The sequence below is a fragment of the Ipomoea nil genome, unplaced genomic scaffold (genome assembly GCF_001879475.1).
Source record: "Ipomoea nil cultivar Tokyo-kokei standard unplaced genomic scaffold, Asagao_1.1 scaffold3199, whole genome shotgun sequence".
NCBI classification, from domain to species: Eukaryota; Viridiplantae; Streptophyta; class Magnoliopsida; order Solanales; family Convolvulaceae; genus Ipomoea; species Ipomoea nil.
This window is the reverse complement of record NW_017619627.1, coordinates 2628082-2652201: the sequence shown is the minus strand read 5'-3', so window position 1 is coordinate 2652201 and position 24120 is coordinate 2628082. Positions and strand designations below refer to the sequence as shown.

General features: G+C 40.6%; 1 long non-coding RNA gene across 1 annotated transcript; it reads right to left on the bottom strand.

Annotated features, from left to right (window-relative positions):
- Positions 1 to 389: 389 nt before the first annotated feature.
- On the bottom strand, positions 390 to 23679 carry LOC109168480. The gene is made up of 3 exons (XR_002052087.1): positions 23603 to 23679; positions 16445 to 16448; positions 390 to 402 (listed from the first exon to the last, which is right to left on the bottom strand). It is a non-coding gene; the product is annotated as an uncharacterized LOC109168480 (long non-coding RNA).
- Positions 23680 to 24120: the final 441 nt, after the last annotated feature.

The following is a 24120-nucleotide window of genomic DNA, read 5'->3' as shown; positions in this document are numbered from 1 at the left end:
GCCATTTTAATTTTGCAATCCTCCTCAAACGCATTTGTCAAATGCTAGATTTCACCATTGCCCCCATTCTGCCAGAATAAAAGTTGTGCGGTCATAGGACCACCGAGCTACGTGGGTCATCCCTACTCGGCCACTCCATATTACCATTAGCCATTTTTTCTTTTCCTTAAAACGCATGCCACATACTGCTATTGGAGACCAATATTTTTTTGTGTAGATTTGCTTTGATATAGGAAAATGTGCCACCCCCAAAATATTTATATGCTTTCCCCTAGAGCTTATGTTGAAACTTTCTGAAAAAATCGATCCTTAATTTCTAGAGAAGGAGCTGCATTTTGATCCAATACCTGAAGAGTCTCGTGGCAGGCGTTTGAGATGTTTATTCAAAATTTCGTTAAATTTCTTTTTCTTCGCTTTTCCCATCTCTCTCTCTCTCTCTCTCTCTCTCGCTCGCTCGCTCCTTGAGAATTCAATAAATGGAGTCCTGGCGTACGGCGAGGTAGACGCGGCGAATCTAAATCCGAGACCATCATTAGCTCTTCTCTACTGCGCCTATCTGAGATCAGCAGTCTTACCAAGCGGTGGCATGATCGACTGATCTTCCCCGGGTTTTCATTCGCGCAGCATTACTTGCCCGATTGGGCTTAGTTTCTGCCGTCCAATTATTTTAGCTTATCCGATAATAATCAGGGTGGCACGATACCTGACTCCGATACTTAGAACGCGAAAATCATGCCGACTCCACGTCCACTACTCACTGCTCTCACGGCGTGGAAGGGCTCTAGCATCGCTCGACTGGCAGGTGGAGTCCCCGACGACTGTTCGACGGTGTCGTTCGTGGTCGACGAGATGCGTTGTCGGCACTGTCCTTCGGTTCTAGACTTCAGGGAGTCTTCTATCCATGTTCAGGCAGCGAGTCGGTGGGCAGCTCCCAAGGCGGTCGATCACCGCGAAAATGGTGACGGCAATCGCCGGCTCCCTGAACTTGCATTTTTGCTGTAAAATTTGCAGACAGATCCATCTCGCCTTCAAGCTGATCACAAATACTCTTTGAAGCTCTTTCATTGCTGATTACGTCTCTCTCTTCTCCAGCTGGCCACGTACCTACTTCATACTCAGCAATAAGACACGGGCGAGTTAGTTAAAGGAGTCAGTCGGCGTTCTGGTCGGGCAGTTTGGCGGACGCGATTTCCAAGTCGATCAGATCATTTGAAGGATGCGGTGAGAGCCTTGGTCAAGTCAACCGATTCCAAGGAGTCGAATATAATGCCGACTCCGTGTGACGAGTCGAGTGCCGGTTGATCATTGCTTCTTCCCTGCCCTCCAATGGATGAAATTGGTTGTTACTGCAATGCTTTAAGCTTCTCCATAATCTTGTGATTTCTAGACTTAAAATTGCTGGGCTCGGCAGTGGTCTCGGGTTCGCGTACTAATGTCAGAAGTTTTCTCCTCTGGTCGGCCGTGACTGTGCATGACGTATTGCTTCCAGGTTGAGTGTTTCCCTCGACGGACTCGGCGGTGTGATCGTGAAGGCCTACATATGCAGCGAATCAGAAGACTCGACCTTTAATCGCGAGTGAGATTTGAGAACGAAGACTGAAGTCTGGAATAGCCAGCCGCATGCAGTCTGATGGTTTTTGGGTTTTCGGGCCCAAGGAGGTCCAACACAACCTTTAGCTGGAGGATACACCTTTCAATAAAAAGCTTGCTAAAATAATATGAGCTCGATGATTTTGACGTGGAAACCGAAAGGAAAACCACGGGCCTTTTTGGGCGGTGCCAAGCCTAACTCCACTATGTATTTTTTAGGTGTCTTTGTACATGTTTGTAGGGCTATCCCCTACACAAAGTGTTGTGTTTCTAATAATATAGCAATAATAATAGAAAGAAGAGTGATGGAATGGTGTGGAAGAGTCCTTCCATGTGTATGGATGAGTGGTGGAGCCTTCTTGGTATATTGTGGAATGAGGCCTTCTTAGGAGAGTAGTTGTGTGAGAGTGGTAGTAGTCTTCAAGTGTGTAGGAAGTGTGCTCTCATGTGTGAATGAATGATTGGCGTGGGAGGAGTATCCTTTATTTTGTGATGTGGAGTGGTGCCTTTTTCCATGCTCAAGCCCCCCCTTGATCTTGCTGCCTTCCCCCTTTTATAGCTAAATGGGTTTAGAGACGTTAGGGGGTATTTAGTAGGAATTATGGGTATTAAATTGGGGGTTAGGATGAGGTAGTTTGAATAGGATATTTACTTTTGGGGGTTATGGATATTAAGTTGGGTAGTGATGGGATAGTAATGAGGTAGGTAATTAGGAGTTTAATAGGGTAGTAAATGGGTTAACGGCTAGTTTAGGCCGACTCCTTACTTGTGCCGACTTCCGGGTCGAGCCGACTCCTCGGTTTGACTCGTATTTCTTTTGGGCTTACTCTATTTTCTTCTTGGGCTTGATCTCTTTTTTTCTTGGGCCCCGAGCCCACGGGGTTCACACCCCCATCACAGTCGGTGATAGGAATGGTCTGTCCATTTTCTTCATTCCTCTATCTGCCGAAAAGTGGCCGACTATGCATTTGTAATCTGGAAGATCCAAGGACTTCCAAACAATTGATCTAGAAATCCAGAAAACAAGTTTCTCTACTCCACCTTCTTGACTTGCAGTATACTCCTCCTATTTGACTTGCAATAACGAGAAAATGGTCATCGCACAATATGAGTTTTACTTGGTAATGGAAAAACGGGTGATGAAGTATTGTGATCGCTTCACTCGGTATCAACTACGACTAAGTGCTCGTCTCGCTTGCCACTTCTGCATGGATCTCCCAGGGGTCGGGCGGCGATTTGGGAGAGACTTCAGCTGATTGAGAAACATGCGGCGGTCGACAAAGATGGTGTCGACGCGAGATTGAACTTACCAAATCGTGCAGTGCACAGACTTACGTGGACTCAATGGACTCCGCGGATATTGGCGGGCTTTCGCCACTGTAACCGTAGCTATTGACGATCTTCTCTGTCGGTCTGAATTGTCGGGATCATCGCCATCTTTCTTTTCTTCTTCCCAAAAGAGCACGTCTATGAAGCGGAAATTTTCACCCAATTTTGATCAACGGACGCTGGAAGAATCTTGGGAGGATAATGACGGCACTACGGCAGCAGCATGTTAGTTTTGTCTTTCGGGTAGCCAAATATTCCGAGCAGTGCAAGCAGTCAACCCTCTGTGATGTAGGATTCATCAATCTTCTCATTTTCGTCACGTGGTGATCTCATGTCGGTTCACCAATATTCTGGCATTTTTCCTTCTGCATATATTTTAACCGACTGCTTTTCTCGCTTCTGACTGGACGGCGTAGAAGTCAGCACTCGTAGGAGCGCACATGAAGTTGAAGGTGATACATTCCTGTTCTCTGAATATGCCACGCAGGAGCATGTAATTTTGACCACAAAAATTTTGGCCTTCAATTATATTTCCCTTCGAATGTCGCAACTGCTATGAATTTTTCTTTTTTTTTTTTTGACTTGATTTCCTACTTGCAATTAATATTTTCTGAGCTCAATCATGAATCTGCTCCAAACTTTCACTTATTGAGGAATTATAATTTGATCCATTTAGTGGTGTGTATCTTCCCACTTTGATTTCCACCTGTGGATGTTTGCTAGAATACCCCAAGACCCTCCACATGCAAGAAGTGTCTTGAAATAATCCAATTAGCTGGACTACCCCCTTGGCGCTCACCCAAGCATGGCCACATACGTATAACATGCATGTAAATGAATACCAAACTTTCTCTAACAATGGACCATCCAAAATATTTCTGTGCCTTGAAAGGATAACTTTGAATTCGAATATCAATATTTTCATTTATGGACGTACCCTCGTATGGCAGTTCGCGGTAGTCGCCGCTTCCTTAGCATCGTCCGAGTCCAAGTCCGGATTGCTTCCTTCTTACTCAATGTTTGGTTCCCTTCCTTACCATGAAAGCAGTCGGCGAACGCGTCGAGGGTGTCCGGAAGCATGTGTACGAGCGAGGTGGAGAGGGTGTTTTTCGCCGATTGTTAACTTGCTGACTGAGATACTTATTGGCTGACTGACAAGCTATATACTCTTCTTGCCGTGGAAATTTATAAAAGACGTTTCCAGAGTTCCTGAGGCTCTCCCCATTTAATTGTTACGCACTGGGTGCCTTTTTCGTATGCGAATTTTCCTTGGCTTTCATTTTGTTAGTGTTTTAATTGTTTAAAAACCCCAACTTATAATTGGCAATATTATTATGGCTTACTAAGATAGGTTTAGGGTTTGTCCGTCCAGCTCTACAGATGACTGATCAATCAGAAGCAACAACAGAAGGACTGACACTGAAGATCTGTTTTAGGAAGCTGACTTCTAAAAGACTGTACGCGGCATTACAGAAGTCAGATTTGGAAAGAAGATCAGCGTATCTGCTTTTGAAAGGTATGAGCCAAATCCTTAAGATTACGTTCTTCAAATATCGTCCTACCATCTACAATCAAATATGTCTATGGAAGGAGTGTTCTTTTGATGGAACTATAAGTATCCTCATTCGAAGAGAATTAGGGTTACGGTTTTGAGACAGAAGAAAATACTCTACATCAGTTTGATGAGATCAGATCTTTGATTATCATGCCTCTTCTCAATACAACATGTTCATGGTGATTAAGATGACGAACTTTTGAAGAATCACTGCTGCTTAAACGAAAGGACACTGTGATCACACTGTTGTGGGAACAACTGTAAAGAGCGTCATTGAAGTGGACTGTATCAGATTGGGCTCTCCAAGTGAAGGGATTTCATTGGACTTCTGTATGCACAGCTCTCCATCTTCATAAATCCACTAAACCTGTGTAGACTGGGTATGTACCTTGTGTGGGGCACTTGGGTAAGATTATTGTATATCTACCTTTGTACATCGGATTATGATTTAGTGGATTGGACGCCTATGTGATCATCCCCCTAACGTAGATACACACTGTATCGAACTGGGTAAACATTCTGTGTCGTTGGCTCTATGGTGTTATCTTTTCTTTAATCTTCACTGTGATTAGTTTTTACTGATTGAATTCATCGCTGAATCAGTCAGTCCACTTAGTCAGTTGATTAATCCAGTTAATTTGTTTAAAAAGAGAAAATGCAAAATTACATGTGGTATCAAAGCTTTTAAGTCTACATAGTGACTTGATCCGTACGGGTTGTTTTGTTTAGTTTTGCATTGTTCTATGTCTTTTGGAAGTGCCTCTGTGTGTGTTTGTTGGCTGGCTGTTTGTATTCAGGATGGATGCAAGTATGAAACCACCGGAACTAGATGGTCACAACTACTCTTTCTGGAAGGCTCGCATGGAGATATATCTCCAAGCACAAGGTACCAGGGTTTACGGTACTGTCCTAACTGGGTGGAGCCGTCCAACTGTTCAGAATGCGGATGGAACCACTGGAGATAAGCCCATGGAGACGTGGACAGACGATGAAATGAATTCCTCTGATCTAAACAACAAAGCTTTGAACTCGATTGTAGGATCTCTGCATGAATCTGTTTTTACTCTTGTCACTGGGGTAAAAGAAGCTAAACGTGTATGGGAAATTCTTGAAACCAGATTTGAGGGAACTAGTGATGTCAAGCAGTCAAAGCTACAAATGGTACTATCAGAATTCGAAGCCCTTAGAATGAATGAAGAGGAAACCATTTCGACCTTTCACAGTCGGGTTCAGAATCTGATGAATAGAGCCTCAATTCTTGGTGAACCTTTCACAGATGAGAGAGTAATCAAAAAGATCCTTCGATCTTTACCTAAACGCTTCCGAATGAAAGTAACGGCTATTCAGGAACACACAGGTTGGGAAAAGAAGACTGTCGGAGAACTTATGGGAAGCTTACACACTTATGAACTAGAAGTGCTTGCGGATGACGATCTTGCAAGCAACAGAAAAGGAAAGTCAATGGCTTTTGTGGCTGAGGCTGATCGAGAATCTGACACAGACAACATAGATGATGAAACCTTGGCTCTTCTAACCAAGAATTTCAAGAAAATATTAAAAGGTTTCAACAGAAAGAGTCAAGGTCAGTCCGCCAGGACACAATACAAAGGCAATAACTCCTCATATCAGAAAGCTGAAACAACTCCCTTTTCACAGAACAATCAGTCTCAGACTGGTCGAACAAGACAGAACAGAAACAGTTCCACAGACACAGGGAAGTCACTCAACCGGTCAGTGCAGTGTAGAGAATGTGAAGGGTATGGTCACATACAGGCTGAGTGTGCAACGTATCTCAAGAGGAAAAAGGTTATGTCAGTAGCTACATTAAGCGATGATGAGGAGGAAACATCCAATGATCAGTCAGATGATAATGTGGAAAATTTTGTAGCCTTCTTTACAGCTACAGACATTCAGTCAGATGGAAACCAATCAGATGAAGAATCTTACATATCAACTGATGATTTTGAAGAAAGACATACTCAACTTGAAATAGAATTTGCTAAACTTGTTGCAAGCTGGGAACAATTAGTGAAAGTCAATAAAAATCTGAATGACGAGCTGAAGCAAAGAGATGAACTTCTAAGAAAACTGAATTCAGACCTTGTCATAAAAGAAGATCTCATCACTCAGATAAGAACCAGAGAAGGAAAACTGATTAAAGAATTGGAGGGTCTGAAGAAAAATATCCAGATGATGGTGATGTTATCACATCTTTGCTTGTTTTTATAGTTATTTTGAATCATCTCGGTAATTAAGTTCTTTAATTTTACTTATTTAATACATGTTTTCCTTGCTCAAATCATTTAATTATGGTTCACACTTGTTTTGAATGTTTTACGGTGTTTGTTAGTGTTTTTGAACCATTGTAGGTTAATTCTATGAGCAAGGGAAGTTCAAGGATGAGTTTGGAGCAATTTTGGACAAGTCCGGGACCCAGAGGATTCGACGCGTCGAGCCTTAATTCGACGCGTCGAGAATGACGCGACATGCAAAGCATCCAAATTCCAAATTCCAACTTCAATTCCAAATTTAATTATTTAAATATAGGAATTATAATTTGAGTCCAATTTTGTACAAGATTCCTATTTCATCTCAACTTTGTACCCACTATAAAATCCCTCCTTCCTCAACACCAAAGAGGGGAGACCGGAGAGAATTCAGAGATTCTTGGAGACAAGAATGAGAGAAATCAAGAGCCACAAGTTGTCTTAGAAAGCAAGAAGAAGACTAGGGAGATTTGGGAAAATCGTCTGGTTAATTCTTGTACTCTTTTGATGATTTGTAATTCTTTATTTATATTTGCTATGTATAATTTAGTCATGCTTGGCTAAATTCTTTAGAGATTCTTGGGTAAAAGTGTTTATGAACCTATGTGCCTGAGCTCTCAGTTTCTTTAATATATTATTATTTGGGTTTAATACTTGTGTTGCAATCGTGATAATATTGTTTGATGCTTGTAATTAATGGCCATAGTTACTAGCTTCATAGCCATGTTTGTGTCACCAATGGGAGTTTGGGCATAAATTAGGGCACACACGATTGCACCTAATGGTTGGTCCTTGGGAAAGGGGAACTTATTAGGGGAAGTTTATTCTAGATTATTGCTCATCGGTAGATGGTAGTAATTAGGAATAATTGAATGCTGATCTTTGATCTTGTTGGGTGTTTAAGCCATGGGAGTGGAAATTCACTAGGAATAGAGATTACGGGAGTAATTCGATTCTACTTTGCATTCCCACACAAATCTTAATTCCAAACTAAATATTGCAAACGATAATTGGCACTAGGTGATTAAATACTTGAATCCCATGAATCTCAACTTCTCTCTAATTGTTTTCAAAATCCTGAACCTCTGTTTTATTTTATTTATTTTATGCCAATCAATCATCTAAGTAATTGTTAGGATTAGCTCTAATGAATAAGTTAGTAACTAGTGCTTGATACAACCACTTCCCTGTGGATCGATAACTCGTACTCCGAGAATTATTTGTTTGCAAATATACTACGCATCAAATTGTCCCCCTCACACTTAAGCTTTTGCTTGTCCTCAAGCAAAACTAAGGAATAAAATCACAAGTCAAAACATACAAATTACTCATGCTCTCTCTTGCACAACCTTTCAAACCACCAATCAACTTGCTACAAAACAACACGCTTCAAGAATCAAATTAGTTTGGCACATAAGAGACCCATTTCCAAGCCAATAACCAAGCACCAAGAATTTAAAGTATGTGAGGATCAAGTGTGGACAAATACTCAGTTGAGATTATGCAAGACACGGCTCATGAATGAGATCCCATAGGCTTGCCCTTCATACTCCCTTAGATCAAATCTAAGAATTCATGCTAAGATCAAATAGGACTTTATTTAGCTTGTAATGGGGCTACGGGTGATAGCTAACAAAGAAGTGGTATGGAAAAATTAATCAAAAAGAGAGAATGTCACAATTTATCTAAACTTTTCCAAATTTGGAAGAGATGAGATAATCATAATTCCAAGGAGCAAATTTCTTTCAAGAACTTAGCAACTCTTTGGTAAAGTGGGGATCCAAACTCAAAAACTTTCAATCTTTTTTTTTTTTTTTCATTCTTTTCTTTGACTTTGGACTTCTTTTGGATATAGCAAGATAATTTTAATCCAAACTTTCATGACCTCCACACTTGAACATTTGTAACACTAGCTGCTTCTTTTTTTTCGTAGCACAACTCCATAAAACTCTTCTTACGGAAAAGATAAAGATAAAAGTTTCATTCTCTCAAGGGTGGAAGGGAAATATTTGGCCACGGGCTAAGGGTTATAATAATGGGGTAAATCAAAGAAAAACAATCTCAAAGAGGGGATAAGTGCTTAGCACTTATTTGAACAAACAAAAGGCACAATGGAGACACGAAGGATAAAAATATATATAGGGACAGGTTTAAAGGCTATGGCTAAACAAAAATGGCCTAAATCACTTCAAAACATGCAAAACTTAGACATCACTTAGGGAGTAATGAGGCAAGTTCTAGCAAAACACCCATGACCGGAATCTCACATAAGCCTTCACTAGCAATGCAAAACACAAGATCAAGAATTAATCCAATTATTAAGTGGTTAACAAAGCTATTGGCAAGGGAATTGATCAAATATGTGTTACACCTCAAATCATCCATCACAAATTGAGATGCAGCAAGCACCACTAAAACAAACCACAAACCAACAAGAGAGAATAATTGTAACTGCATGCTAAGACAAGTAGCTTATTCACCAAAAATAGCATATGAGTCATCCAAGCAAAAGCAAAAAATTTTAAAAATTTAGAAATATCCCCAAATTAATGATTCCTCCCCCTCACACTTAAAACTTTGCATCATCCCTGATGCAAAATAAAAGAAAAGGAGAACAAGAGAAAAGAGAAAACTAAGAAGCAATAAAATAATCACGAACTAGAAAATAATAAAACTAAATAAGACGAAACTAGAAAGCAATAAATAAATAGGGAAAGTAATAAAAGATAACATGGGGTGCCTCCCATGAAGCGCTAAATTTAACGTCGTTAGCTCGACGTTACCTCTCTAGCCATCAAGTGATTGGAGAAGAAAAATCCCCTTCTTTCCATCAACTTTCTCTTCCAAGTATTTCTTCAAGTGGTGTCCATTTATAAACTCTCTTAAGCTCGAACCCTTCACGTCATCATGTAAGGAACCACATTTGCCCGAATCAAGAATTATGCCTCCATTATCTTTTCCTTCTTTTTCAACACTCTTTTGTTCAACAAGTAATGAGAGTCTCGGATCATTCACATGAACCAGGAAGTATTGGGAATCATTGGATATATAGATAGGCAAATGTGTGCCATTATCCTTAAGAACTCCAATGCCTCCCAAATTCAAAATTTCTCTGAAGTTCTCTCCAAGGGAAATGTTCTCCATTGGTGAGACATCCTCATTCAAATCTTGTGCTCCATTAAGAACTTCCTCATCTAATGGGCAACTCTCAATATGTTCCTTGCCATCATTACCTTGCAACTCTACATTTTCCTCCCAGCTTGGTGTCTCCATCTCAATGCATTTATCAAATATTTCTTCATCTTCCTTTCTAAGATCCTCATCATCCTTTTTATTTCTCTCAACTTCATGACCTTCATTTGGCAAGAGCAACTCTTCTAGAACCTCTCCATTAAATGAATCTTGAAGTGGCTCTTGAATTGTCAAATCTTGCTGTCGAGCCATCATGTGATCGAGTCGAGCATTCATGCGATCAAGTTGAGCATTCATGTGATCTTGTAACTCCAGATATTTCGAGCACAATTGCATTAACTTGGTCTCTTTGGACTTCATCTCAATTATTTGGTCAAGTGATTGACAATCTTGTTGAAACTCTTGGTACGGCAACTCTTGAGCTCGCCCTTGATACTTGTAATTGGGATCCATGATAAAGCAATTTTCCGCCTCATGAGATCCACCACATATCATGCACCGTGAGGGTTGTGGAGTAGGTGGTGTGCATCTTTGATAACTGGATTGACTCATGTTGGCACAAAATCCTTGAGTAGATTGTTGATGGGTATGGTTGGTGGGGTTGAGCATGTAACAATTTTCCACAAAGTGATTCCCACCACAAAATGAGCACCATTGGGGTTGTGATGTTTGATATGAACTTTCTTGATAATATCCTTGACTAGAGTTGGCAAAATTTGAGAAAGGGAATTGTTGTTCCATTCCTCCATATTCTCGATTCATATTCCAACTCATCTCATAACCTTGAGAAGGAGGGTAAAACGGTGGCATGGTTCCTTGGAATGCATATCTATCCATAAACTAAATCACACTCAAAACAATGAACTTATTATGGGTTAGCAAAATAAAATAAAATAAAATAAAAAATAAAAATGGACTAGTCTCCTAGAATAAAGATTTCACTAATGTTAATACTAGAAACGCCACTTCCCCGGCAACGGCGCCAATTTGATGCGTAGTATATTTGCAAACAAATAATTCTCGGAGTACGAGTTATCGATCCACAGGGAAGTGGTTGTATCAAGCACTAGTTACTAACTTATTCATTAGAGCTAATCCTAACAATTACTTAGATGATTGATTGGCATAAAATAAATAAAATAAAACAGAGGTTCAGGATTTTGAAAACAATTAGAGAGAAGTTGAGATTCATGGGATTCAAGTATTTAATCACCTAGTGCCAATTATCGTTTGCAATATTTAGTTTGGAATTAAGATTTGTGTGGGAATGCAAAGTGGAATCGAATTACTCCCGTAATCTCTATTCCTAGTGAATTTCCACTCCCATGGCTTAAACACCCAACAAGATCAAAGATCAGCATTCAATTATTCCTAATTACTAGATGGACACCACATCAACCCTAGACAAGATTCTAGACTCTGACAGAAATCCTAATGATAAAAAAAGTTTAGGATTTGAACGAGGTGAATCTTCGAATAATGCACCTATGTTTGTCAAAGAGGGTATGTTTAAGACCACATCTATTCACAGCTTTGAACAAGGACAGTCATCCCAGTCAGTGCAAAAAATTGACAAGAGAAGGAGATATGACCAGACTGCAGATACTGACCTTGCCAAAGTAACTCATCAATCTCATTATTCAAGGTTCAAGAATAAGCTCGTCAAAGTTAGACATTACACTCCCATTTGTCACTACTGTCAAACCAAAGGTCATACTCAGCCTGAATGCTATTTTTTCTACAAAGATCAAAGGAATGAGAAATATCAGAACAAGACTATTACACCGTTTACTAGACAGGTTTGGGTCAGAAAGTCAGAAGTTATTTGCTACCCCACTATAGTTCTGACTGCGTCTACAACTGAAGCTAGATGGTATTTCGACAGTGGCTGTTCCAGACATATGACTGGAAATGTACAGTGTCTCATGGCTGTTCAACCAAGCAGTGGAGCTGTAACATATGGAGATGGACAAAAAGGGAAAATTGTTGGGAAAGGTATCCTGAATGTACCAGGTTTGCCTCAATTAGAAGAAGTTCTGTTAGTCAGTGGGTTGAAAGCTAATCTGATTAGCATCAGTCAGTTGTGTGATCAAAATTGGAATGTGTGCTTCAATCGTAACTGTTGCAGAGTTACTGACAAAGCAAATCAAATTGTCATGGAAGGAACCCGGTCCTCAGATAATTGTTATGTTTTGGCAAATGAAACTGCATATCACCTATCCAAATCTGATGAAGCAAAACTCTGGCATAGACGACTGGGTCACGTAAACTTCAGAGATATGGATAAACTGATAAAACTAGAAGCTGTGTAAGGTGTACCTAAGATCAGAATAGATCTGGAAAAAGTTTGTGGTGCATGTGCCATTGGGAAACAAATCAGAACTCCACACAAAGCAGTAAGAGGTATCACCACTGAGAAGTGTCTAGATCTTGTTCACATAGACCTCATGGGGCCAACACAGACTGAAAGCATTGGGGGAAAGAAATACATATTTGTGTGCGTAGATGATTTCTTTCGATACAGCTGGGTATACTTTCTATGAGAAAAATCAGAAGCATTCAAGGTTTTTAAAACTTTGTGCATAAGGATTCAAAAGGAAAAGAATGAGTCTATAATAAAAGTTCAGAGACTTAGAAGTGATCATGGAAAAGAATTTGAGAATTCACTATACTCAGATTTCTGCTCCGAGCATGGTATATCACATGAGTTCTCAGCTCCTAGAACTGCTCAACAGAATGGTGTAGTGGAAAGAAAGAATCGAGCTTTACAAGAAATGGCTAGAGTTATGCTACATGCCTCTCATCTGCCACATCGTTTCTGGGCTGAAGCAGTTCACACAGCCTGTCATATTGTAAATAGGGTCTATCTTAGACCAGGAATGACCAAAACACCATATGAGATCTGGAAGGGAAAGAAGCCAAACCTGAAGTACTTTCATGTGTTCGGGACAAAGTGTTATGTGCTGGCTGATAGAGAACAAAGAGGGAAGTTTGAACCTAAGAGTGATGAGAGCATCTTCCTTGGATACTCTCCAAACAGTTGTGCTTACAGAGTCTACAACAAGAGAACTCAATCTGTGATGGAATCAGTAAATGTGGTCATAGATGATAATCCAGAAGAATCAGTAGACACAGCAGTGACAGATTCAGTGACAAAGCTTCCTCTCAGTGAATCAAATGCCACTGATAGCAATAGTCAGCCCAAATCACAAGAATCCTCAGATGAAGATCAAGAAAGTTCGGAACAGGAGACAAATCTCATAAATGATACAGGTAAAGACAAACCCACCAGAACTCAGAAAAATCATCCGCCAGACAACATCATTGGAGATCCAACAGATGGGATGAAGACCAGGAGCAGAATAAGAAATAATCTGACAGAAATATCTGGCTCTGCTTGCTATACCTCAAAGATAGAACCAAGGAATGTTAAATAAGCTTTACCAGATGATCTGTGGATCAAGGCAATGCAGGAGGAACTACATCAGTTTGAGCGAAATCATGTCTGGGATTTAGTTTCAAGACCTGATGGTGTTAATATAATTGGAACAAAATGGATCTTTAAAAATAAAACTGATGAAGCTGGAAATATAGCAAGGAACAAAGCTCGGTTAGTGGCCCAAGGGTACACTCAGATTGAAGGGATTGACTATGATGAGACATTTTCCCCTATAGCTAGACTCGAGTCAATCAGGATTTTGTTGGCTGTCGCAGGTATTTTGGGATTCACACTGTTTCAGATGGACGTTAAGACAGCATTCCCGAATGGCTATCTGCACGAAGATATCTATGTGGCTCAACCTAAAGGTTTCGAAGATCCAGATCATCCATCATATGTTTACAAGCTTCGAAAAGCTCTCTATGGTCTCAAACAAGCCCCCCGGGCATGGTATGAGCGAGTAACACAATATCTGCTTCAGCATGGGTATAAACGGGGAAGTGTCGACAAAACCTTGTTTGTAAAGACTACTAGAAGTCATGTAACCATTGCCCAAATCTATGTTGACGACATTGTTTTTGGATCAACCCTACAGAAATACACTGACGAGTTAGTAAAAGTCATGAAGGAAGAAATTGAAATGTCTATGGTTCGTCAACTGACATACTTTCTAGGACTACAGGTCAAGCAAAGCTCTGAAGGATACTTTATCTCACAAGAAAAGTATGCCAAGAATCTAGTCAAGAAGTTTGATCTGGAATCATGTAAACCATCCAGGACACCAATATCTACCTCCACAAAAGTATCAAAAGATGAAACCGTGGATAACACAGTCTATCTAAGCCTGATAGGCAGTCTGTTGTATCTAACCGCCAGTCGACCAGACATAATGTTCAGTGTTGGAGTCTGTGCAAGGTATCAATCGGATCCAAAGGAATCACACTTGATAGCTGCAAAATGCATTCTGAAATATGTAAAGGGAACGATGCAGTATGGACTCTTGTACTCCAAGGACAGTGAACTGAGTCTTGTCGCGTACTGTGATGCTGATTGGGCAGGAAACATTGATGATCGAAAAAGTACATCTGGAGGATGCTTCTTTATTGGTAAGAACTTGGTTTCGTGGTTAAGTAAGAAACAGAACTCAATTTCATTAAGCACGGTAGAGGCAGAATACATAGCTGCTGGTGGATGTTGTACTCAGTTGGTATGGATGAAACAGATGTTGCTGGATTATGGTCTTACTCAAGGGATTATGACACTCTATTGTGACAATGTCAGTGCTATTAATATTTCAAAGAATCCAGTTCAACATTCCAGAACGAAGCATATTGATATCAGGCATCATTACATTAGAGACCTGGTTGAATCCAAGGAGATTGAAGTGGAATATATTCAAACTAACAAACAACTGGCGGATATTCTGACTAAACCTCTAGATGCAAATCGTTTTGAAATTCTCAGGTCTGCTCTGGGAATTCGCAGAATTGACTAATACAGCAGTTGGTCAGTCAGAGAGGAGTAGAGGTTTCCGTATGCGGGTCAGAATTATGATTTGTCTTCCTTTTTAAGACTCCTCTCTATTATGTTAAGTGGTTTCTATAACCTAATATATCTTAAAGATTCTAATCTTTTTTTGAAATTCAAATTTCCTTGGGTTTCGTTTCCTTCCTAAAAAGAAGCTGTACCGTTGGGTCAAATCAATCGCGTCTGCATTCTATTTGACTAGCCACATTAATTAGGGTTCATCACACTTAAGTCTATTTGTATCGGGCCAAGAAGAAAACTATCTACGAGTACCTCAGCACTCAGTCTTCCTCTCTCTCTCTACATCCTTGCCTACCTTGATTTGTTCTTCTCCTCTCACAAAAATCTCCAATGGCAGATCCAGTAAGAAATATCATCATCAAACTCGGGAGCGAGACACATTCTCCAGAAGTGGCCTTTAAGCATATCCAGACGCTATTACAGTTTTCCATGAAGAAGAAACTCAAGCTTGATCCTCTGCTTCGTGATGAGATTTTGGTGACTGTTATGACAAACTACCCAGAGTTTTATGTTGATTGGTCTGAAGAAGATGCAACTGAACTGCTGATGATGGTGTCTGAAGCCAGTGATGAGGTTTCTCCAGTATCTATTCCAGAACCCTCGGATGGAAATCGGGCCGGGGCATTCCTTCGATACTTTGCGCAACGAGCCCTAGAATATGTTGAGGTCTCTCGACGGCGAGCGGAGTCACAGCTGTTGTATCTTGAAGCTGCTCAGAAAGAAGCAAAACACAGACAGGAGATCCTCCGAAACAGGTCAAACAATTCTGGAACTCCTATTGAAATTTCTCTAGATAAACCTGATGATTCTGCTACCCCATCTTGTGTGCCTATTAATTCTGAAAATTTAAATGCTTTGAGCTCTGAAAACCCCCCTGTGAATGTTGATCCTTTATCTCTGCCGTTAAGTGAGTTTGATTGTGTGAAAAATGATGTCTTGCATGTGTCTGATGAACAAGAAAAATCTTCTGATGAGCCCAATAATCTGAGTTTAATTGTATTCCTTTATGATAATGTTGTTCTGCCATCTGCTGAGTTTGCTGTTGAACCCAAAGAAATTTGCCCTGCTGATGATCCTTCTGATTTACCTGCTAATGTTGAGTCTATTGACCTCTCAAGCCCCCATAAGTCTGAGAAAACAGGTGGAATCCCAGTCTACACTGCCACATCGTTAGGTGAAAGTCTTGAGCATGTGCAACATTTTGCTGGACTACCGTCTGCTTCGATTCCTCAACCGTATCGAGTGATTCACTCATCTGATTCCTCCAGCGAAGATGATAAGATTCTGGCTGAAGTTTATGGGTCTCAATCACCTCCATCTGACATTCCAACCATTGAGGCCACTGCTCATCCTGACTCCTCAAAATTTAAAATACGAGAGGTTACTAATCTGCTTGATGGCTCTTCTGCTCAAGTATCTGACTCCAGTCATTCTGTGACTCCTGTTCAATCCCCAACCAAAGAAACAAGAAGGTCTAAGAGGAAGAATGTTCCTGTAAAAGTTATTGCTGAGATAGGTGATGACAATGCTGACACAGATCAGCCTGAGAAGAAAAGGAAGTCTAGTGAGACGGTTAAATCTGAATCTAATCCACCTATCCAACAAGTTTTCAAGACTCTACGCTCTTCTGTTAAGCAAAAGGGTTCTGTTGCTGCTCAACCACCTGTTGTCCCCGCATCTTCCACCAGAAAAGTGAAACCTGCTACTCGTGCCAGAGGTCGGAGCATTACACCTGAGGTTCAAGCTGCTGAAAGCTCTGACACATCCATTTACAGACCTCAATTTGTTTCTCCTTCCACTCAAGCCAAGTGGTCTACAATGATCCGAAGAGAACTGATTGTTCAAAGATCGGTTGATGAAAACCAGATGAATTCCGTCTGTGATGTTCTGCCCTTGCTAAAAGAAGTGGGTCTTCTGAAGACTGTCATTGCCATCTGTCCTTATTCCAAGCTGCTTACATACGAATTTTTCTATAATCTCAATGAGGAGATGGACAATTTGTCTGGAGAGCATCCTCTGCAGATTTTCATTCGAGGGAAATGGTATGTGTTTGGCCTGACATGATTAACGAATACTATGGCCTACAAGGAGTCCAAGAGGAGGCTATCATTGACTGGGATGCAGTGGCCAAAACAGTAACAGGTGGACAAGCTGACAGATGGCCTACTGGTGATAAGGATACTCTACCTAGCTCTCAGCTCACCTCAAAATATGTGATTCTGCATCGTCTTGCTCTGCATAACTGGCTACCTTCGGCACATTTCCACACTGTCGGCAAGTCTCTTATTCAGAATTGGAACCAAGATGCCCGTTGACATTGGGTCATGGATCTATTCTCATATTCTCACTCTGATTCACCCGAGAGAACAAAAGGTACGACTGCCCTTTCCTAATTTGATCTTTGGAATTCTTACAACACAGGGCCTTGAGCCTATGACGAGTGAGGTGATCAGTCCGACCCTTCTCTACACGATGGACCGGCGTTTGTTGATTGGAGAACATATCTGTGATGTTACGCCGGTGACTGCACCCTCCAATCCTTCGACTGATATAGTGGGAGATGACTCGCCGCATGCACGAGATCTTCAACTCTCTATCCAATTGAATGCAAGAGTCTCTGAGCTCGAGACCGTTCATGGCATAATCGCTAAACAGCTGACAGGGGCTTGTACAAAATTAGCCACTGTTCTTCTTCGTTTAAGCCTGACTGAGGGCTCGGATGCTGATCCTGTGAAGTCTGACAGTGAGACTCCCTCCAACGCTTGACGTGGCTTTGGCTCTCTTTTGGCAAAAAGGGGGAGTATGAAATCAGGGGGAGTTGCTTGTGTTGTGTTTTTTGTGTATCTTCTGGCCCTGGCTGGGTGATTGTGATTGTTTTGTGATGTTTGTGATTGTTTTGTGATGTTTGTGATTGCTTTGTGATGGCATCTCTGGCACCTCCTTTTGAAGAATGTTTTTTTTCTTGACTTTGTTTTGATCCAGCATGACATGTATGCTGTGTTTTTATTTCTGCAATGTAATCAAATGTTGGTTGGCTTTATGATAGCCTATCTTAGTTATCTCAGTTCTCTTGTCTCTCTATGTAGTCGAGTTGTTTTGCCAAATAATAGCCAAAGGGGGAGTTTGTTAGTGTTTTAATTGTTCAAAAAACCCAACTTATAATTGGCAATATTATTATGGCTTACTAAGATAGGTTTAGGGTTTGTCCGTCCAGCTCTACAGATGACTGATCAATCAGAAGCAACAATAGAAGGACTGACACTGAAGATCTGTTTTAGGAAGCTGACTTCTAAAAGACTGTACGCGGCATTACAGAAGTCAGATTTGGAATGAAGATCAGCGTATCTGCTTTGGAAAGGTATGGATTGACCAAATCCTTAAGATTACATTCTTCAAATATCGTCCTACCATCTACAATCAAAGATATCTATGGAAGGAGTGTTCTTTTGATGGAACTATAAGTATCCTCATTCGAAGAGAATTAGGGTTACGCTTTTGAGACAGAAGAAAACACTCTACATCAGTTTGATGAGATCAGATCTTTGATTATCATGCCTCTTCTCAATACAACATGTTCATGGTGATTAAGATGACGAACTTGAGAAGAATCACTGCTGCTTAAACGAAAGGACACTGTGATCACACTGTTGTGGGAACAACTGTAAAGAGCGTCATTGAAGTGGACTGCATCAGATTGGGCTCTCCAAGTGAAGGGATTTCATTGGACTTCTTATGCACAGCTCTCCATCTTCATCAATCCACTAAACCTGTGTAGACTGGGTATGTACCTTGTGTGGGACACTTGGGTAAGATTATTGTATATCTACCTTTGTACATCGGATTATGATTTAGTGGATTGGACGCCTATGTGATCGTCTCCCAGACGTAGATACACACTGTATCGAACTGGGTAAACATTCTGTGTCGTTGGCTCTGTGGTGTTATCTTTTCTTTAATCTTCACTGTGATTAGTTTTTACTTATTGAATTCATCGCTGAATCAGTCAGTCCACTTAGTCAATTGATTAATCCAGTTAATTTGTTTAAAAAGAGAAAATGCAAAATTACACATTTTTTTCAATCCTCCGGGCTCTGCCAAGTAGACTATCTTGGCAATTGAAATTCTTTTTGAATTCCAAATCCTCATATCATGTTCGTACCCATTTTTGCCACGTATGGAATTTGGGATGATAACTTTGTAAATAGAAAAAATTACATCTTCACTTTGATTGTCGGCTTGTCACGTACAATAGATAGTTAAACACCCTTGGTATTTTGCCATCCTTGTCACGAGTCCGTATGTCCTCTGAAATGCATTGTACTTATTCCGTACTGGTATTGATTCGGGAATTCTCGTTTCTCTGGAATATATATTGTAGAGCCCTTCTACAAGCCTTGTTGGGATCATACTGCTCATATGTTTCCGTATAACAAAGTCTTCCACATGATCAAGAGTAACATGGGATAAAAAATAATTATGACCACGGTGATTACCGTTACAGTCATGGTAGGGGAACCATTTATTCGGCGTCTCGACTTCTTGATTCCCCCGGCCGAGTCAGTGTGATGGACCGGCCCTCACTTGCTAACAACTTTTGAGTACTTTAATTTAAATATTGTATCTAATTTAAATGATAATGGTTACCTCTTGTAGACCTCGACACACAGTTTTCTTTGCTTGATTCTCCTCTAGTCCTCTTCTTGGTCCACTATTCTTCGTGAACCTTCTCAATCTTCCGTCTGTAGTGAATCATTTCCACCGGACGCTCTCCGAAATTTGTAACACCCCGTGTTACGGCCTTAAATCCCGGATTAATTATTTAATTAATCCCGTTAATAATAATTAAATATGATTTAATTCGGTTAGGTTTCCCATTAATTAATTAATAAAGGCCCACCATGAACCGTGGACCCTTGCCTAAATTAGAGTCTTAAGCCTACTAGGAATAAAGAAAGTAAACCTTTTACTATGCAGATTATGATTAGGATTCTCTTTAATTAATTAATATGGTCCACTATGGACCATGGACCCTTATCCCTAAAACAAGCCCTTAGTCCTATAAAGAATAGAATTAGTAAACCCATACCATTCAGGCCCTAATTAGGAGTCTTAAATATATAAATAGGGATATAGGAGGCACCTAGATCCCCCACCACGATAATCCCTCACCACACAAGAAGTTCCAAGAATTCCCCTAGGAGAAATCAAGAAAGAAGAAAGCTTAAAGAAAGACCCTTCATAGCCAAGGAATTAATTAAGGCTAAGAGGTAACCCATGTCTTAACAAAACCTATTTTCATAGCTATGATTCCCCTCTTAGGATTTCCCCATATTATTGTGTCTTGATGAATTGTGATATTATTATTGATGATTGGTGGGATGATTCCATGGGTGATCTTGGTGATGAGAGGTTCTTGATAATTATGGTTTTCTTGATGATTATATGATGTTCTTGATAATTATATGGTTCTCTTGATGTTCTTAATGATTATATGAGGTTCTTGATAATTATATGATATTCCCACCGAATCTTTATTTTGGAAGATGAATTGTGTTCTTGGTGATTTAAAAATAATTAGAACCCTAGGTTATATCATGGAATCCGTATGGTATTATTCTTGGTATATTGGGTGGGAATTCGCATGATTGGGTGTTGATTATGTTTAGAAAAGCATGATAGGTTATGTGCCATATGTTTCTTGATTTTGATCTGTTAATTGTCTACGTGTGTTATCAATTGCGTTTGAAAGTGTCTAAGCATGGTTTCGGGTTCCACAAAGGTTCCCGGGGCGTTTTTGGTGAAAAAGAGTCAGTGGGGTAGGTGGGGATAGGGGACCCGCCACCTACCCGCGGCCTACTTGGGCAACGCCGGCAGCGGGCAGCCGGCGGGCGGGCAGCTGCCCGCCGGGCACCCGCTGCCCGGAACAGTGCCGCCGGCGGGTGACCCCTCACCCACCGGCTACCTGCTGGTTTGTACCCAATTTGGGATTTTGGCTTTCCCGTTTGATGTTTCCCCGATCCCCGTGGTGTCCCAACGGACTCCGTCTATCGTGCCTATGTCTAGTTTGATATTTCGGGTACCGTTCGTAGGTTGTATGAGTCTTATATATTGCATGCTAGTTGAATTGGTATCCCGTTGACCTAGGTGAAAGAAGTATGAACCCCTTAGGATTATTCTTAGTATGTGAAGGATCACGCATAGGTTTTGTTATACGCTTTCTCCCCCTTCCCAATGTGTTAATGTGGGTTGCATGTGCTTGCTATGTGTTATGTGTGCATGATACCCCAATTCGGTTGCGATCAGATTGGTTATTCCTGAGCTGCGGTTCAGAAGCTGGCTGCGGTCAGATTTACACTCCCGGGCTGCGGTCCACCGTTTGGTTGCGATCAAACGTTTCTACATGAGCTGCGGTTCATATTTCCTGGCTGCGGTTAGATGACATACTCTTGGGCTGCGGTCCACTGTTTGGTTGCGATCAAACATTATGATGAGCTGCGGTTCATCGGTCGGTTGCGATCGACCCCTCCGTGTTGCGATACGGGGCAGGGTGCTGCGGGGCCGTGTTAGAGCTATATGCGCTGACCCTCATGTATGGGCATGCGATTGGTCCTGTCGCGCCAACAAAGTGTGCTATGTGATGAGATATGGATGAGTTGTTGTTATGAGTGTCTTGGGAGGTGACTTTGGGATTTATGCCGGGAATTATATATGTTGGGTTATGGATATTAACTGTGCTTATCTTTATCTGCCTTGCCTGTTTCCCTATGCTTATGAATTGTATATGCTTGATTATGACCGTTGTCTGTGCTAAGCTCTATCTGTTGAGTCTATCCCCTGTTTTGAAAGCTAGAGTTTCTTAGGATATATCTTCATGCTTCAAAATGGTTTTCGTATATCTATATATATGTCTATATGTATTGTATTTCAACGCGTTGGAGTGGGTTACCAGCATCTCTCGCTGAACAGATATATTTGGCTTTCAGGCACAGACGAGTAGATCACTGGAGCGCGCTAGAAGCTTGGGGCGTAGCTTAGATAGTTTTCCCTTTCGGCCTGCGTGCCATAATTTAGTATTGATACTGATTGAGATTTTAGAATTTAGCATGTGCACCCGAGTTCTCTAGCTCGGGTGTGGCATAGCACCCCGTACTCTTTGTATCGTACTTTGGGATTTAATGAGATTCTATCTTTATTATATAAGTTTTAAAAGTCTTGAAAATCTGGGGTGTTACAAAATTGCTCAGACAAAGAGGTAAACGCGACCTTTTGTCACGTCCCCACAGACGGCGCCAGTGTTGGTTTTAGGGTTTTTGGGCCCAGGGAGGTCCAACACAACCGTGGTTGGTGGACTCACCGTTCACAATGCGGCTTATAGAAAAATAAGTAGAAAAAATATAACTCAATGATTTTGTACGTGGAAACCGAGAGGTGAAAACCACGGGCCTTTTTGGGCGGTGCCAAGCCTAACTCAACTATTCTGTAGGATTGTTTGTACAAGTTGTATGGCTATTTTGTATATGTGATGTTGGGTAGAGATAGAGTTACTATACTTTGTACATTGAGAGGGAGTCTTCTTCCTGCGTGGAAGAGTGGTGGAGTCTTCTCATATGGAGTCTTCTGCACGTGGTCTTCTTGCTTAGATGAGTGGTTGTGGGAGAGTGACATGCCTCTCTATGGGGGAAAGAATAGTAAGTGGTCTTATAGTGTGTAGGAATAGTGTTTGGGAGAGTCCTCCCATGTGTGGATGAATGAATGGAATCCCCTTCCTTGTGCTCTTCTTTTCCTTCTTATAGCTAGCTCATCCAAAAGTGTCTGTTGAGGGGTAATTAGTAGGCTTTATGATGGCTTAATTTGGGTACTAAGTATGAGTTTATGTGGGGGTTATGGATAATAATAATAATAATTAGGTAATTGACTAGTGGCAATAAGTGGGGTAATAATAGGGTAGTAAATAGGTTTCATGGGTTAACGGCTAGTTTAGGCCGAACTTCTACCCGAGCCGACTCCCGGGTCGAGCCGACCCCTCGGTTTGGTCCATATCTATTTTTGGGCTTGGTTCATTTTCTTCTTGGGTTTCTCTTCTTCTTCTGGGCTTGATCTCTTTTCTTCTTGGGCCCCGAGCCCACGGGGTTCACACCCCATCAATAATAATAACAATAATAACAATAATAATAATAATAATAATAATAATAATAATAATAATAATAATAATAATAATAATAATAATAATAATAATAATAGGGAAAATTGCATATTTAGTCCCTGAGTTATAATCAAGTTCCAACTCAGTCCCTAGGTTATGGACGTTTCCGAGTTTAATCCCTCAGTTATGAGCAAAGTGGCGAGTTGGTCCCTAGCGTTAATATTCTGTCTACAGCTAACGGAGAACTTAAAAATAATTTAATAATAGAGGGGTAAAATAGGAATTTTAAATTATAATCCTCTTTTTATGTTGAAACTCGTTGCGCAACAGTCATTCTTTTCTTCTTATACCTACAAATAAGGTTTTTTTCTTCTCCAAGCTCTGAAAGCTCCCACTTCCGTTAGATATAAGAAGAAAATAATGACGGTTGCGCAATGAGTTTCGTCATAAGAATGAGATTATAATTTAAAATTCCTATTTTAACCCCCTATTATTAAATTGTTTTTAAGTTTTCCGTTAGCTGCAGACAGAATATTAACGCTATGGATCAAACTCGCCACTTTGCTTATAACTGAGGGACTAAACTCGGATACTGCCATAACTTAGGGACTGAGTCAGAACTTGGTTATAATTCAGGGACTAAAGATGCAATTTTCCCATAATAATAATAATAATAATAATAATAATAATAATAATAGTAATAATAGTAATAATAGTAATAATAGTAATAATAGTAATAATAATAATAATAGTAATAATAATAGTAATAATAATAATAATAATAATAATAATAATAATAATAATAATAATAATAATAATAATAATAATAATAATAATAATAATTGATGGGGTGAGAACCCCGACCCAAGAAAGGTTGGCCCAAGAAGGGAATCCAAGACAAGGAACGTGGGCTAGCAGTGAAAGAAGCCCAGTGGGAACTTCGGCCGAGTTCAGGAGTCGGCCCAGTCCCAAGTCCACGAAGAGACGGTTCAGAGCCGTTAGGCGAGCGTCGAGGAGCCTCATTTAAGAAGACCCGGCCCCGTAGCCGTTGGAGGCA